Below are 6,000 nucleotides of genomic sequence, written 5' to 3'. Positions count from 1 at the left end.
AGTGCATATACACCATCAGTGAGGGTTCAATGCTTAATTCTATGTTCCCTGCTTTTATGAGTTGTCTTCTTACAATTTTACATGCTTTTGCTATATAATTTGAATTAGTGAAATTTGATTTATGTTTGTCTTGAAGAACCTATTTATTTTTAACCAAGTAGACAAGAATCATATAGTTGTATTCATATATATAGGTTGCATTGCATTGCATGAGTTTCGCATTTTCCTACTCATTTATTTTATCTCCTTAAGCTAAGTATGAGGACATGCTAATGTTTAAGTGTGGGGAGGTTGATAAACCACTATTTTATGATTTATATTGTGTTTAATTGAGTGGTTTTTATCAAGCCATTACCTACTTATTCATATGAATTGCATGAATTTATAATTCCTTCCTAGTATTGTTTATGGTTGAAAACTTGCTTCCTAGAAACCTTTAATTAGTACATTTTAACTCTCCTTTATCCCATTCGATGCCGTAATCCGTGTGTTAAGTATTTCAGGCTTCATAGGGCAGGATTGGCTCAGAGAATGGAGAGGAAGCTTGCAAAAATGGAAGGAACACAAGAAACCAAGGAGATGACCAGCGAACACTGACGCGATCGCATGGCTCACGCGAGCACGCGAAATGAAGAAATCACAGAGACGCGAACGTGTTCCTGACGCGTACGCGTGGATTGGAGTCTGCACGAATGACGCGAACGCGTGGACAACGCGTACGCATGACAAGGAAAATCGCTAAATGACGCGAACGCGTGGACGACGCGTACGCGTGACATGCGCGATCTACAGAATTGACAGGAAACACTGGGGGCAATTTCGGGCCGCATTTTGACCCAGTTTTTGGCCCAGAAACACAGACTAAAGCTAGGAAACATGCAGAGACTCAATACGCATCCACACACATTCAAATACATTAATATTAGGATTACTTTTAGTTTTAGATCCTTAATTTAGATTAGCTTTACATTGATATTTTATGCTTTTGCTTTGGATTTTGGATGTTGAAGAGTCATTACCTCCGTTGAAGACACTACTTTAGTTTGTTTCCTTATTCCTTTACTCTTTTTAGTTGATCATTGACCCTATTCAGATAAGTATGTTACATTTTGGATTTATTAATATACAGAGTTACCTTTACTTTTAATTAATTATTAATTCTCTATTTTATTTTATTTAATTTATTATGTCTTTTTATATTTTTATGAGTATTAAATCCATGTCAATGGAGTAGATTTTCTATTTGACATGGGGGTTGATTAAAAGGAGACACTTGAGTTGGAATGCTCAAGTTCTTAGTTAAATTGGACGTTGTTGGCTAATTCTGTATCTACTAACGCTAGACCTTCCTAAGAGAGAGGACTAGGATTTGCGGATAAGAGTTAACTCAATCACTTGACTTTCCTTTATTTAGTAAGGGTTAACTAAGTGAAAACAACAACCTCTTTACACTACACTTGGGAAGATTCCAACAAGGATAGAACTTCCAATTAATCATTCCCCCAGTCAAGGCCTTTTAATATTAATAATAATTCTTAGTTTATTGCTTTAATTTACAGTTATTTTAAATTGCTCATTATCCAACTCAAACTTTCTTAAAAATTACTAATTAATAAATTAGCATCCTTTCCTGCAACTCGTTGGGAGACGACCTGGGACTCATACTCCTAGTATTTTTATTTCTAAAATTTGTGACAACTTTTCTAAATTGAGAAGGCGGACCTTAGCTGATTAAGAACTATACTTACAACGTATTCTATAAGTTATTTCTTAATTAGCCAACTTCTTCCTGCCGTTCACCCGCTTTTTGACCTCGATGCTCCTTTCGACTTTCCCTTATCTTGGTTACACCCTGATGCACGTGGACATCCTTTTCTCGATGGTCCCGGACATCCTATACTAGCTTAACCCTTGAATGAGGCGGCACCTGAGCCTATCATTCCTGACGAGCCCGAGATAGCTGGAGGGTATGTACCTGCAATTCCACCAGAGTGGGACTTACCCCTTGAGCCGATCCTTGACTTTCCACAGCCTGATGAGCCGGAACTACGGGATGACGGGGTAGCTCCTATATACGTGAACAGACTTGTGCTTGCAAATGGTTTTGTACATAGAGACAGTAGTGCTTTTGGTGGTTCTAAGGGTATAGCTGTAGCTACTGACGAGGAGGAGGAGGAGGATCTAGAGATAGAAATAAAGCAGGATGAGGAGATGGATGAGCCACATGATGATCTACCAAACAACCACGTGTAGATATAGACTGACAGCGATAGGAGCATTCTTTTGATGACACTCCAGTGTGACATTGACTTTTAGTTAGTCTCTCACTTGTGTTAGTACACTCGAGAGCTAGGAGCTATAGAGTAGTTAGGCTAGCCTGGGCGCCAGCTTAGTGGCTTTTTGTATGGGCCAGGCCTTGGGAGTGTCGTGTATATATTAGCTACGTAGGTTGACAAGGATGTAAACTGACTTGATCTTTGTAAATGCTACATGTTTTGTTATAGTGTACATGATGTATATTATCAGTTGTGTTCTATGTTTCTTTATGTTTTCTTTACCTTTTTGCCTACGTATGCTTCTTTATATTACTTTATCACATCGCAACGGTATTAAAAAAAAAGTTACTCGTAAAATTGGCTACGTTTTAAGAAGGAACAAGCTCATATATTAAATAATAGTTAATAATTAGGAAGAGCGAGTTGGTAACACTTGGCTTCTTGTATGACCATGGCATACTGGGAGTTGGGTCGTCACACTTTAGTATCAGAGCAGTTCGTTCCCAGTAGAGCCTGGGGAGTGGACTAACTATGCTTCATTGAATACTCTGTTGTGTGTCTCATGCTATTAGGGTATCTTTAAGATACATTTGGCATGAATGTCTATGAGTGCTTATTTTTGGAGTTTTCGTGCCTAACCTGAGATATTGAAACTGATCACCTTAATGTTTATTGTTTGGTGAGGATAAGACCTCAATGACGGCGAATAGGCATAGTTTAACCGAGCTCTGAACGATAAATCGTTGCGAGGCACAGCTATCTTCATAGCTGTTATGATCTCCATGGCTATGGCTAGGTGAGATTTGGATGCTGTAAGGAACGAATGCCTGTTTTACATGGGAAGAATCTAGACACATAGCTAGGATCTACCCAAGAAGATTTGTTCGGAATCCAGTACGAACCCAGCAATAGGGTAGAGTATTTTCTATGACTACTAATGATGCTATGCAATCAGACGCCCTAATCCAAGGTTAGTGTTATGTCAAAAATCGATTTCTAACTGTACTGTATGATTCGGGTGCATCACATTCCTTTATTTCTTTAACTGTTGCTCGTGAGTTGGGACTAGATTCCTCTGAGTTGAACTTTGATCTAATTGTCCATACACCTACAACCCAAAATTCTTTGACCAGTTTAGTGTGCCTGCAAGTACCGTTTGTTATTAGGAACAGGACTTTCATACATGATCTAATCTGTTTGCCTCTATATGGTTTAACAGTTATTCTAGGATTAGATTGGTTATCTAAATATCATGTTTTCCTTGATTGCTTTGAAAGAACCGTTGTTATTCCATATGATAGTTTAGATATTAAACCATTTCTGTCTCATACTTTATATTTAAATTCTGTAAGAGTTACCTTAGACGAAAGTGATTGTGAAGAGTACGTTCTGTTAGTGGCTAGCTCAAATGACCGTGAATTAAGCCTAGAACGGATCCGAGTGGTGAAGGAATTTCCTGATGTTTTCCTGGACAATATACCTGAGTTTTCTCCTCAGCAAGAGATAGAATTCAGTATTGATCTAGTACCTGGAACCGGGTCAATTTTTATAGCACCATACTGGATGTCACCACTGAAACTTGTAGAGTTGAAGAAGCAGTTGGATGAGCTACTTGGAAAGAAATTTATTCGTCCCAGTGCATCATCTTGGAGAGCTCCAGTATTACTAGTAAAGAAGAAGGACGGAGGAATGAGGCTCTGTGTGGATTACCAATAGCTAAATGAGGTCACTATCAAGAATAGGTAACCACTTCCACGAATTGATGATTTGATGGATCAGCTTAAAGGTGCAACTGTGTTCTCAAAGATTGACTTCCGGTCAGGTTATCACTAGATTCGAGTGAAAGAGTCAGATATACCAAGACTATGCTTAGGACTCGATATGGTCACTATGAGTACACGGTTATGTTGTTTGGACTAACTAATGCTCCTACGATTTTCATGGATTACATGAATCGTATTTTTCGTCCATAGCTTGATTAGTTCGTAGTGGTTTTCATAGACGACATCCTCATCTATTCAAAGATAGAAAGAGAGCATGAAGAGCATCCGAGGACTACATTGGAGATACTGAGGACTCAGAAGTTATACGCTAAACTATCAAAGTGCGAATTCTTGACAGAGAAGGTGGCATTTTTAGGGCATCTTATATCACAAGGAAAGATTATAGTGGATTCTTCAAAAATTGAAGTAGTAGTGAAATGGGAACCACCTACGACAGTTACAGAAGTTTGGAGTTTCCTCGGACTAGCTGGATATTACCGGAGGTTCATCAAAGGATTTTCATAGATAGCCTTACCTTTGACCTACCTTACACAAAAAGAAGTTTCGTTTATCTGGACGGCTGAGTGTGAGAGAAGTTTCAAGATGCTTAAGGAAAAGCTAACGACTGTACCTGTGTTAGTACTACCCGATCTGTAGAAACTTTTGAAGTATACTGTGACGCCTCTCACAAAGGACTTGGATGTGTATTGATGCAAGATAAAAATGTGGTGGCTTACACTTCTCGACAGTTAAGACCTCATGAACGGAATTACCCGACGCATGACCTAGAGTTGGCTGCAGTGGTGTTTGCTCTAAAGATCTGGAGACACTATCTGTATGGCGCTCAATTAGAAGTTTTCCCCGATCACAAAACTTTGAAGTATATCTTTGACTAGAAGGATCTTAATATACAACAGCGAAGGTGGATGGAATTTCTGAAAGACTATGATTTCAAGTTAAGTTATCACCCAGGGAAAGCAGATGTGGTGGCAGACGCCTTGAGCAGGAAGAATTTGAGTATCTACTGGATGATGATAAAAGAAGAAAAGATACTCACAGAATTTGAGAACCGTAAGTTGGACATGACTGAAACATCAAGTGGAGTTCGTTTGGCGCCGTTGCATATAACACCAAATTTCAAGATTAGTATTCAGCAAGCACAAGCATAGGACTTAGAAATGATGACAATGATAAGACGTATGGGACAGAAGGACCAGAGGCTGTGAGACAATATTGTAGTGGTCTATGGAGGTATAAGAACAGAATTTGTGTGCCTAGCTCTGGAGATTTATGTCAGAGGATTCTTACGGAAGCTCGTCAGAGTAGATTCTCTATGCATCCTGGAGTGACAAAAATTATATGAAGATTTGAAATAAATGTTCTGGTGGCCAGGTTTAAAGAAAGATGTAGCTGATTGTGTCTCAAAATGTTTAACCTGCTAGAAGGTGAAGGTGGAACATCAGAAGTCGTTAGGAACTTTGGAACCCTTGGAAATACCACAATGGAAATGGGAACAAATCACCATGGATTTTGTCACGGGATTGCCAAGAACATCAATAGGACACGATGCCGTTTGGGTGATTGTAGACAGGTTAACAAAATCGGTGCATTTCCTTCCGATTCGAGTTGACTATACTCTAGAAAGGCTGGCATAGATATATACTCAAGAAATCGTACGATTGCATGGGATACCTTCATCAATTATTTTAGATCGAGATCCGAGGTTTACTTCTAGATTCTGGGGAGCTTTTCGAAAAGTGTTGGGGACGAAACTGCACATTAATACAGCATACCATCCTCAGACAGATGGACAATCAGAGTGGATCATCCAGACATTGGAAGACATGTTAAGATTTTATGTGATGGATAACCCGGGCAGTTGGGATAAGTACTTACCGTTGGTCGAGTTCATCTACAACAACAGTTACCAGCAAAGTATCGGAATAGAACCATATGAAGCT

Source organism: Arachis ipaensis, chromosome B4, assembly GCF_059453495.1.
Source record: "Arachis ipaensis isolate K30076 ecotype BB chromosome B4, ASM5945349v1, whole genome shotgun sequence".
Taxonomy (NCBI): Eukaryota; Viridiplantae; Streptophyta; class Magnoliopsida; order Fabales; family Fabaceae; genus Arachis; species Arachis ipaensis.
This window is presented reverse-complemented; position numbering follows the sequence as displayed.